This window comes from Perca fluviatilis, chromosome 2, assembly GCF_010015445.1.
Source record: "Perca fluviatilis chromosome 2, GENO_Pfluv_1.0, whole genome shotgun sequence".
Taxonomy (NCBI): Eukaryota; Metazoa; Chordata; class Actinopteri; order Perciformes; family Percidae; genus Perca; species Perca fluviatilis.
The window spans coordinates 4906526-4918958 of record NC_053113.1 but is presented as its reverse complement, the minus strand read 5'-3'; the positions used below and the strand labels follow the sequence as shown (position 1 = coordinate 4918958).

The window sequence follows — 12433 nt, the reverse complement described above, 5'->3', positions numbered from 1 at the left end:
TAACTAACTACGTCATAGTGCGATCGGTTATGTCGGTGGCGTTTGTTCTTAATTTCCCAACCGAGCTGATCGCGGTTACATGTCAGTTCAACTTTTCATCTCCAATCCTATCTGTAGTTGTGAGAAGTGGCGCTGTCCTGAGTTGAAAGATAGACTAGACTACTTTACGGCGTTATTATCGAGTTAATAGGTGTGTGTGTGTGTGTGTGTGTGTGTGTGTGTGTGTGTGTGTGTGTGTGTGTGTGTTTGCGGTGTCGGCCGCTGTCCATTTCCTAAGGTTCTGAACGCAAACATTTTTTGACTTGTTTTTTTTTTAAAGAGCCGCGAGCACCCACGGAGGAAAACATAAATCGGCGCCTTTGTCCACGTTCACTTTCAGTGACAGTGATAATAATGTTGACGACGTCTATGACGAAAAGACGACAATTCCAATGAACAACTAATGAGTAGGCCTACTAGCAGTCATGACCAGTGTGTAACTCTTGAACTTGAAGATGACCCAGCAGCACTCTGGTCAAAACATCTCACTGACAAAGAGCGGTGCTCAATAGTGCAGAGAGGCCCAGTTCAGAGCAAGGACGACAGAATTTATCCTAAAAATCAAGAGGGGCGAAGATTTACAAGCAGGAATTATTACCTGCAAATGAAGAATGAAGAAAAAATGATTGGGCTGATCTCCGTGTGTGTGTGTTTTTGTGTGTGTGTGTGTGTGTGTGTGTGTGTGTGTGTGTGTGTGAGTGTGTCTGTGTGTGAGTGTGTGTGAGTGAGAGTGTCTGTGTGTGTTTTGTGTGTGTGTGTGTGTGTGTGTGAGTGAGAGTGTCTGTGTGCGAGTGTCTGTGTGCGAGTGTCTGTGTGTGAGTGAGGCTATGTTTACACGGAAACGATCTGGTATGGTGACGCAAAAGTGTGTGAAATTCGATGTAGTATGCACTCCAGGTGACTAGGTGGCACTGCCACACAACACCACCAAGACACCCACCTGCGCAGAACATTCATTCTACTTCTCTTCCTGCTTGAGAGCGAGAGGCAGTGGGCAGAGGAGGCTGAAGCAGACCCTCCTCTGACCTCTGACCTCTGACCGCTGACCGCTGCCTCTCTATCTCTATCTCTCTCTCTCTCTCTCTTCATCCGTAACGTTGTCGCCTGCTCTGGCTCAAATGAATAGCCTACATATCGTCATCGAACTATAACAACCTTATCCACATTGTTGAAATCATTTAAATATTGAGCCATTACATTGAAATTCTAACAGGAGCCTATAATTTCTGTATCCTACTCCGTAACAACAGACTACCTGGATGCCTTTTTCTCGTCTCTCTCCACACCTCTGTCTTCAGACTTCTGCGTTTTTACCCTTTAGACGGTAACGCGACGGTGGAGCGTTTTTAAGATTTCCACTCTGGAAGGTGGTTTCACTTTTTTGCGTTTTTAAGCCCCAAAAACGCCGTCGCCGTATAAACGAAAGGCACATCCAATAAAATATTTTTTCGTTTTCACCCGAGAGCGTCATCGTGTAAACAGGGCCTGAGTGTCTGTGTGAGTGTCTGTGTGTCTGTGTAGAGGGCCCCATGTCTGTGTTTGCCTTGGGCCCCAAAATGACTAAATCCGCCACTGAGTGTGTGTGTGTGTTGTGTGTGTCTGTGTGTTTGTGTGTGTGTGTGAGTGTGTGTGTGTGTGAGAGTGTGTGTGTGTGTCTGTGTGTGTCTGTGTGTGTGTGTGTGTCTGTGAGTGTGTATGTGTGTGTGTGTGTGTGTGTGTGTGTCTGTGAGTGTGTGTGTGTGTGTTTGTGTCTGTGTGTGTCTGTGTGTTTGTGTGTGTGTGTGTGTGTGTGTGTGTGTGTGTGTGTGTGTGTGTGTGTGTGTGAGTGTGTGTGTTTGTGTCTGTGTGTGTCTGTGTGTCTGTGTGTCTGTGTGTGTCTGTGAGTGTGTGTCTGTGAGTGTGTGTGTGTGTGTGTGTGGGGGGGGGGTTATGCGTATATCTCTCGAACCGTTAGTTGGATTTCAAACTTGACAGGTGCAGTGCCAATTTTGACGTTGTTTAGATTAGAAATGGATATATTGTTAAATATATGTTGTGAAATATATATCGGTAAAAGAAGAACACATTGACTATTGCTGCTCTAGCCGTTGGCCACTCCCCCTCTCACACTGAGGACCAGAGACTGAGAGCAGCGGAGCTTTGGCAGCTAAAATCTGGCATACACATCAGACCCACAAAAATATGCAAAGTAGCAATAGCTTACTTTGGACTGTCTTTGACTTTGAATGAACAAACGTCAAGTCCCGAATTTAAGGACGTTTCAGAATCCCACAAATGCAAAGCATAACCACAGACAACAAGTGCAGACAGAGCATGATGCCACTTATAGGCAGGCTATCTATCTTATAAAGCCAGACGTATCTGTATATATGTGTTTCTGTGTTTATAGTCAGGCTATCTATCTTATAAAGCCAGACGTATCTGTATATATGTGTTTCTGTGTTTATAGGCAGGCTAATCTTATAAAGTGATGACTGTATATGTTTTGTGTTTATAGGCAGGCTATCTATCTTATAAAGCCAGACGTATCTGTATATATGTGTTTGGTAGGAGGCTATCTATCTTAAAACAGACGTATCTGTATATATGTGTTTCTGTGTTTATAGGCAGGCTATCTATCTTATAAAGACAGACGTATCTGTATATATGTGTTTCTGTGTTTATAGGCAGGCTATCTATCTTATAAAGCCAGACATATCAGTATATATGTGTGTCTGTGTTTATAGGCAGGCTATCTATCTTATAAAGCCAGATGTATCTGTATATATGTGTTTCTGTGTTTATAGGCAGGCTATCTATCTTATAAAGCCAGACGTATCTGTATATATGTGTTTCTGTGTTTATAGGCAGGCTATCTATCTTATAAAGACAGACGTATCTGTATATATGTGTTTCTGTGTTTATAGGCAGGCTATCTATCTTATAAAGCCAGACGTATCTGTATATATGTGTTTCTGTGTTTATAGGCAGGCTATCTATCTTATAAAGACAGACATATCTGTATATATGTGTGTCTGTGTTTGGGGGGGAAGGTAACCTGCACATCAGCAGACGCCACATGCAGAACGCTTCAGAACAGCGGGGGACTCTTGTCCTGCTATTGTATTACATTTGTCTCTCTCTCTCTCTCTCTCTCTCTCTCTCTCTCTCTCTCTCTCTCTCTCTCTCTCTCTACCTCTCTCTCTCCCTCTCTCTCTCTCTCTCTCTCTCTCTCTACCCTCTACTCTCTCTCTCTCACTCTCTCTCCTCTCTCTCACCTCTACCTCTTCTGCCTCTCTATCTCTCTCTCTCTATCTCTCTCTCTCTCTCTCTCTACACCTCTCTCTCTCTCTCTCTCTCTCTCTCTCTCTCACCTCTCACTCTCTCTGTATCTATATATTTTTTTTTTTTTTTTTTTTCTTTTTTTTTTTCTCTCTACCTCTCTCTCTCTCTGTGTCTCTCTGCCTCTCTCTCTCTGTCTCTCTACCTCTCTTCCCCACATACGGTCCGTGTCTGTGGGTGATGAAGCGTATGTATGTGCTGATTAGCTTCTCATAACGGGCCAGTTAGTTAGTAGCACAGCGCCATGAGTCATGACGCGCTAATGTCTGATTACTCCACATTTTTATTGTGATATTGTGTGATTACATTCTGCAGCAATCAGCAGTTTTTTGTGTCAGGTAAATATAGTAATAATAATAATAATACATTTAATTTGTAATGCACTTTATATTTACGCAAACTGCTACATGATAGTACTAAAAAAGTAAAAATAAAACACATGGAGAGCATGAAAATAAAAATAAATGAATAGAATGACATGAAACAAAATCAATAAAAAGAAAGGCAATGTCTTCCTCTCATGCTACTGTAGAAGTAGCCTACACTGTAAGTCAGTAGTCGGCTATACAGGGAATTGCATATGAAGTGGTTTGGGGTCCTTCTGTAAAGTAATTTTTGGGGTACAATTTGGTTTTGATGAATTCTACAAGCAGCAATACCACAGGCCAAGTAATCGCCCTTTCCAAACAGGCACATTTTCAACGGACACTGCACTAGTTTACCTAAAGTCAAGAGTTGAAGAGAACTTTCAGATGTAAGAATATAAATGGATGTGAAGAAGAAAAGATGCTTAAAATAAACTCCAAAAACATCTCTGGATAAATAATAATATTAACAGCTTACCTCCTCTCAGCAGTGGGTTGCTCTCCTTTAAAGTCAATATAGCGTTGATGTGACCGGTCGCTCTTAAAGGACACACAGCTGGGTTCAGGTTCAGGATCAGGATCAGGTTCAGGATCAGGATCAGGATCAGGAGACTCTGGTCTCTGCTGGGTCCTGATAGAAAAACACATTCATCCAGGGTCACATGTTCAGAGAAAAATATTCTCATTTCATTCATCAGCTACCATAATTTCTTTACACAAATTAAAAAAACCTCTTTATTTGAAGGAGTGTGCATGAGACTGACACAAAACAACCCAGACGGGACGTAGTTCCATCCAATGAGACTCGTTCCAGTTTGCTGGATGTTCACAACTCACCTCAATCTTCTTCTTAACATTTTAATTTCCCTTTCCATTGTTATTCTCTCCTTCTGCCATTCAAGTCTCTCCATCGATCCTCCCTCCTTCATTTCAAGTAGCCTCTCCTCCATTTCTATTCTCCTCTCCCTTACAGGTCTTTTCTTAAAGTAGCGTTGGCTCCATGGACCAGATACTCTTCATGGACACACAGCTGGGTTCAGGTTCAGGTTCAGCAGGGTCTGGTCTCTGATGGGTCCTGTTAGAAAGAGAGGAAGACCACTTTTTAATCTCCAGAAACAGAAGCTGCTGGAGAAACCAGCTATCAAGCAGGAAATAAAGTCTGAATCTCTTCACTGAATGATTTCTGCTCTCTGCTCATCCTGCTCTGTCATTCATTATCTTTCTGGGAGAACAGGCAACATTTGACAAAATGACCTTTTCAGGACTAACTAAAGAAAAAAAACCACGCCAAACCCCCCTTTCCCCCCCCTCCCAAAAAAAAAACACAACACCCCTCTTCTCTTCAGACACCCCCCCTGTCATCTTTCTGTCCTCTAATGGAGACAAGACTCCAGGACTAATGTCATCTTTCTGTCCTCTAATGGAGACAAGACTCCAGGACTAATGTCATCTTTCTGTCCTCTAATGGAGACAAGACTCCAGGACTAATGTCATCTTTCTGTCCTCTAATGGAGACAAGACTCCAGGACTAATGTCATCTTTCTGTCCTCTAATGGAGACAAGACTCCAGGACTAATGTCATCTTTCTGTCCTCTAATGGAGACAAGACTCCAGGACTAATGTCATCTTTTCTGTCCTCTAATGGAGACAAGACTCCAGGACTAATGTCATCTTTCTGTCCTCTAATGGAGACAAGACTCCAGGACTAATGTCATCTTTCTGTCCTCTAATGGAGACAAGACTCCAGGACTAATGTCATCTTTCTGTCCTCTAATGGAGACAAGACTCCAGGACTAATGTCATCTTTCTGTCCTCTAATGGAGACAAGACTCCATTATGACAATCAATCTCACCTTTCTGTCCTGTGCATCCTCCTCCACACATCACTACAACAGTAACAGAGTTATTTAGGTCACTACATTTTATTCTGAAAGGTCCCAGAGGAAACAGTAGAGTCCTGTTGTGTCTGACTTTACGCTGGTGGAGACGACGGTTTGTTTTCTGACAGCAGGAGAAAGGAAATAACTAGAGGCCATCTTATGATGGATTCACACCGGCCAAATCAGGCCAGGGGCTTAAAGTTGGCCCTTCCTTACTTCCTCCCCTCCTACTTCCTCCCCCCTTGCTCAGACCCCCCCCATCTTCAAACTCAGCCTTCATTTAGATCTCAGCTACACAGCTGTAAAGTTTCCTGACTGCAGCCTCGCGGTTGTGACAGACAGACGTATCAACACCTGGCAAAGTATTTAAAACCTCCTCTGTAGTAGTTCATGTTACAACATGGAGATTTATCTTCAACACAAGAGTCGTCCAAACTTTCTCAGGAAATAAGAAGTGAAGTAGAAACATTATATTTAACTTTACAGAGCCAGAAACTAACCCTGAAGAGACCAAAGACTAACGTGTTGTTAAAGTATCAAACAGCAACTTACAGTTTCTTCAAACAGTCCAAAGAGTTGATGAAGAAAAGTTGATAAAGAAGAGGGTCACTCTCAGCTTGGAGAGAAATCGTGAAGAAGAGCGTCGAGCTACGGCTTCATTCTGTGGAAACCTACAACAGCCGGTTGGTAACTTATCTTGATCAGAGCAGCTGTAAATGATGATCACATTTCATTGGACAATTGTGTTGTATAATGACAATAAAGACGAACCTTGAACCTTTGAGCAGAAACATTAGAGTTGTGTTGTGTCACACACACACACACACACACACACACACACACACACACACACACACACACACACACACACACACACACACACACACACACACACACACACACACACACACACACACACACACACAGGCTTCATTCTGGGGAAACCTTCAACATTTTGTAACTTAAATTCATGCATACTAATATATCTGAATGCAGGAATTTAAGACGTCAGAAATTTTGTTCTCTCCACTGTGGCCCAAATGATAGCTGAGAGTGGTCTCCACCTCCTCTAACTGTAGAGGGTCCTGATTAGGATTGGACTCTAGTTCCTGTTGGAGGAGGACCAGCTCATAGTGACTCAGTTCCATATTACAGCTTTTTTTTACGATCGCTATGACAATTTTTTCAATACTTTTAACAACTTTCCCTAAACTCTTAAGGCACCAACACATCTACAACACACGATTGGTAAAACAGTTAATTTCATGCTCAAAATCACACATTAAAAACTGAACTCTAACACTAATTTCCAAAATACAATAATTTATTAACACATTACACTGTTTCTGCCAAAACAATGCAAACTCAAAATCAAATAATTATTCCCAAACACTAACACATGTTCTCTTCCAACAGGAACATTTAGTCAATCATAGCACAATGTCATACAAACACTAACATCAGATGGAATTACAGAAACTGCATTATTTTATGTGTCAGGGGGTGGAGACATGCAGTAAACCATCACAAGTCAGATTTGAACACTGGACCTCTGCGTCGAGGCATAAACCTCCAAGTATATGTGCGCCTGCTCTACCCACTAACCCAACACGGCCACCATTTTGTTTCTTTTGCTGCAGAGATTCAATACAAAAAATGAGTGACCCATCTCAGAGTTGCTTTATATAATTTACAGTTTATGAAAAAAAGGAGACAGAGACAGAATTGTCTTGCTACTCCTCTTCCTCTCCCCCGTCAAGGCATTTTTCTTATTTTCTGTGTTCATCTACAGTATATTGTTCACATAGGTCATCTTTTACTCTACTACCATATGATCATGTGATTGAAAGAACCTCAACACCTGAGTGTGTTTCCTAGAAGGGAATCAGCTGTGAATGATCTATATGCATAACTTCAATCAGCTGTTTCTCAATAAATACATGTATAAAATGCAGGGGATAGATTTGTGTTTCAATTTACAATATGATCAGCTGTTCACTTTGACTTTAGCCTATAAGTTAGGTTTAGATGTTGTTATCTGTTCTGACATATAGTGTGAAAGCATTTGTAACTTTGGCAGTAACGATCCATTGTTTTGGTCTTGGTGGAGCTTGTGTGTAAAATAAGTTCAAGCATTTTAAATTTGTATTAACTGTATGCATTTTGTGTCAAAGCAACAATAAATGTGTTAATTGTTTAGCCTACACAGACGGATGATGTGCTAACTGTGTTAAAAATTTTCATAGCGATCAGAAAATAAGTAGTAGTTGATTTAGTTAGAAAATAAAAGAGCTGAGTCATGTTGTCTCTACATCAGTCCTGTCAGTGAATAGAACGACCGAAGTAGAAACATTAGATTTAACATCACAGAGCCAGAAACAGACCCTGAAGAGACCAGAGACTAACTTGGTAGAAAAATCACAATTAGATGTTTTCCCCACATGGTTGAGCCCTAATGTCCAGATAACTAACGTGGAGAGAAAACTATGTACACATAGGAAGGATTTATGGAGGGCTTTTTAGAAGTTTTTGTGCCTTTTTTTAAGGTTTTTGTCACGTTTTCAGATCTTTTTGCTGCTTTTTTCAGAGGTTTCGTTGCCTTTTTGGAATAGTCTTTGAGAATTGACTTTTTTCCGATATTTTAGCCCAAAGTCCACAGAGGCAGCCCGGTTGGTAACTTATCTTGATCAGAGCAGCTGTAAATGACGATTACATTTCATTGGACAATTGTGTTGTATAATGACAATAAAGCCGAACCTTGAACCTTTGAGCAGAAACATTAGAGTTGTGTCACACACACAGACACACACACACACACACACACACACACACACACACACACACACACACACACACACACACACACACACACACACACACACACACACACACTTTTCCCTCCATTTTTTTTGTGTTCCCACACACACACACACACACAACACACACACACACACACACACACACACACACACACACACACACACACACACACACAAACACACACACCTTGAACCTGCTAGCAGAAACATTAGAGTTGTGTGATTCCACTAAATCACCAACATGGAGATTTATCTTCAACACAAGAGTCCTTCACACGTTCTCAGTAAATAAGAAGTGAAGTAGAAACATTATATTTAACTTTACAGAGCCACAAACTAACCCTGAAGAGATCAAAGACTAACATGTTGTTGATGGAAGAGTTGATGAAGAAGAGTTGATGAAGGAGAGGGTCTCTCTCTCACCTGGAGAGAAATCTCTGACACAGGTGAGCTGTTACCTGGAGAATGAGTCCCAGCTCCACCTGTCCAATTGCACCTGACTGCAGTACGCAGATCGGGGTTGGGCTAAATGTGGGCGGAGCTAAACGTTTGACTCCGTGCGGGCGCCATCTGGAGGCGGAAATCAGGCAGCACATACGTCAATGCAGCACCTATGGCAATTATATTATATATATATATATATATATATATATATATATATATATATATATATATATATATATATATATATATATATATATATAATGATATTTTAATTATAAAAAATATATAGATTATAAAAATGGAAAGGGGTTGGGTTTAGGAAAATAAGAACCAGTATTAGGAAAATAAAAATAAGAACGGGGAAAGCAAACATGACTTGTGGGGAATGAGCCACGGTCTCTGGGGGATGCGAGACAGCAACGGACGGTTGGGTTAAGGAAAAAAAGAACGGGGAAAGCAAACGCGACTGGCGGGAAACGAGCCCCGGTTCTGGGGGACGCGACGTGCTGAAGCCCCGGTCTGTGGGGACGCGATCGCTGAAGCCCGGTCTCTGTGGAAGCGCTGAGCGATGCTGAAGCCCGGTGGGGCGGGGGGGGGGGGGGGGGGGGGGGGGGGGGGGCGGGGCGGAAGCGCGGCGGGGGGGGGGCGCCGGGGCGGGCGGGGGGCGGGGGGGGCGGGGGGGGGGGGGGGTCTGGAGGAGCGTGAATCGCGGGAAACAAGCCCGAGGTGTTTCTCAATGTCAAGGAAGGATCCTGCCGAGCAAATTTGGAGGATGCTACGTCATCGACGTCCGTCGAAGGACCGTTCAATGTCGAGGATCCTCCGAATCCCACCAAGGACTGAGTCCTCCGTTCGGAGAAATCCCCATAGACGGCAAAGGATGCATATGTGTATCCGCCGGCTCCCATATCACCCACAATCCTTTGCCGGCGGCTTTGCGGCTTGTTTAAAAATTAATATGGCGGACCTAAGCGGGAGTTCGAGCGGTATCGCTGATGGCGAAATAATCATTTAAATGTAAGTATCTTTAGTGTTTGCCGTACATGTGTTATCACCGTTAATGTTTTAAATCAAAGCTTAACGCTTTAATGCTGGTACGGATTGCTGCTTTTAGTAAGTAGATACCCGAGCTAACGTTAACCTAACTGAACCTATCATTAACATTAGGCTGTTAGCTAGCTAAGCGGTCTTTTTGTGCCATTTGTGTTTTTAAAGTTTAATGTCCGGGTGGCATTTTCATCTCTTTTATATGTTGTTGGTCCTATATGCGTAACGTTAGCAGAGATTTAGAAATGTGTGTGTTTACCAGTTGTAGCTGCAGGGTGGTAGGTAACGCTGCAACTTATTTTACTTCACTATCAACGTTACATGAAGGCTAAAATGTATGAGTAACTTCCCATGTAAAAAGTATAACGTTCAATATAACGTTACCTTATAGCATTCATAATGGTAAACATATTTTTCTTGTGTTTGCTGTCTTTTAACAGGGACAAACGGAGGCTGTCACTGAGGATGGGAAAGCAAAAGACAAGCAGGGAGACAAGAGGCCAAAGAGAGATGAATAGATAGATTATTTGCTAAAGCCTTTTAGAGATTGGCATTCTGAAAATAAATGCATTAAATTAACTGGTTTGTCTGTGTCATTACGTTTTTGGGTGTGTATATAATATAAACTGTTTTTCAATGTCTATTTCTAACTGAATAATTATATTCAGATGGTACCTGTTTCAATAACTTGTAAGGTATAGAAGCTCTAAAAGAAATTAACGAAACGTGTATCTTTTATTATAACATTTATTCAAACATGACTATATACTGTACACAAGTATATTCAACATGAAGCGGCTGACCCGGACTCAGCTGCTGTGATGATGGTGTTTCCAGACTGCAGACAGAAGGAGAAAGCTTTAGATTAGTCCAGTAGTTATCCAACCTGTCCTGGTAAGATTAGAATTGTATCACAAATATATTTAAGCATACTGTAATGTTAAAGTACTTAATGTAACTGTGTAGTGGTCTTCATGATGGTCTTAACTGACAACTGTTGACCATTTAACACACTTACACCTAGCTACCTTTACTGTGTTAGTGGGTGTTTATCAATGGTGTTATTATGACTTTTCATGTTGGATGTAGCCTTGTAGCTTGTGTGTCTATAGTACTACTTAACCTTTCTCACTTGCAGTTTACTGCATATCATACTGCCTGTGGTAGGTCATTAACTGGTAGTGTTTACCTTGTAGTTGCTGATCATATTTTGCACTGCATTTGTTTGAAAGCTAGAAGCTACTGGACAATGAGCTAATGTTACATGCAGTAAACTACAAGCTATTGTAAACAACTACTGTAAGCTTAATGTAATTAAGATTAATTAATGCAATTCTCCTTACCAATTCTCCTTACCAGTTAAGTGTTATGACAACTACAAACATGAACTCCCACGATTTTTTTAATTTTATTGACATAGGATAAATAAAAACGACCATTGCTTACATTAAAGCCTATCAGTGCGGTTGCGTTGACTACCTTAGCGTTGCGTCAAAGTTGCCGACAGAATATTCTCCTCCTGCAAGCAGACTGACGCTGATTCACCTTCTCAACAAAAATTGAACTTCACAGTTCCACATCCATTTCGCATTGACATTTTGTCCAGTGTTTTTGAAATGCAGCAGTGAAGGCGGCGAAACATTTTCGATGACGCAAGCACGCAATGACGTGCTCTTGCTAGCCTGTTCCAATGTACATGCCTTCCGAATGCTCAGGAGGAGTCTGGCCTAACCTCTGAAGGATCCTTCCTTGGAAGGACTAGTCCTACCAAGGAAGGATCCTTGACATGAGAAACAGCTTCTGTCTTCTTGAAGTGTGTGTGTGTGTGTTTGTGTGTCTGTGTGTATCGTACCTATGTGTGTGTGTGTGTGTGTGTGTTTGTGTGTCTGTGTGTATCGTACCTGTGATTGTGTGTGTGTGTGTGTCTGTGTGTATTGTACATGTGTGTGTATGTGTGTCTGTGTGTATTGTAACTGTGTATGTGTGTGCACACATACACAGGTATAGACGCACACATGTGTGTGTGTGTGTGTGTGTGTGTGTATCGCGTGTGTGTGTCTGTGTGTGTGTGTGTGTGTGTGTCTGTATATGTGTGTGTGTGTGTGTGTGTGTGTGTGTGTGTGTGTGTGTGTGTGTGTGTGTGTGTGTGTAGTTTGCACACACCGCTCCAACAAACTCCAACATTCTAAAGTTGTCAGTTGGTGCGTCTTTAGAATGTTTCGCAAAACAACTGCCAGTCCACACTGCCCAGACAGGAACAGACCAGACTGACTTTGGTCCCCTAGTCCACCTTTTCTTATCGGAGTTCTGGTTTAATATAACATGGAGGAAGTGGAGACCTTGTTGAATGTGGCCAGAGTAGTTCTGGTCTACCTGGCCTGTAGAGCTGCTAGCCGTGTACAGGAGAGACGGTAATGAAGACGAGTCAGGAGGAGACTGTGGTGTAAACCTTGGATATTGCGACATGCAAAACAGGATGTCTATCCTAACTTGTGTCAACAATTTAGCTCAGAAGATA

At 42.0% G+C, this 12433-nt stretch overlaps 1 protein-coding gene and 1 long non-coding RNA gene across 13 annotated transcripts in view; one reads left to right on the top strand and one right to left on the bottom strand.

Annotated features, from left to right (window-relative positions):
* The window catches only part of LOC120570840 (NLR family CARD domain-containing protein 3-like), a 590579-nt gene that overhangs the window by 333234 nt on the left and 244912 nt on the right, over nucleotides 1–12433 (top strand). The window lies entirely within an intron of this gene.
* The window catches only part of LOC120571679, a 223234-nt gene that overhangs the window by 169139 nt on the left and 41662 nt on the right, over nucleotides 1–12433 (bottom strand). The window lies entirely within an intron of this gene.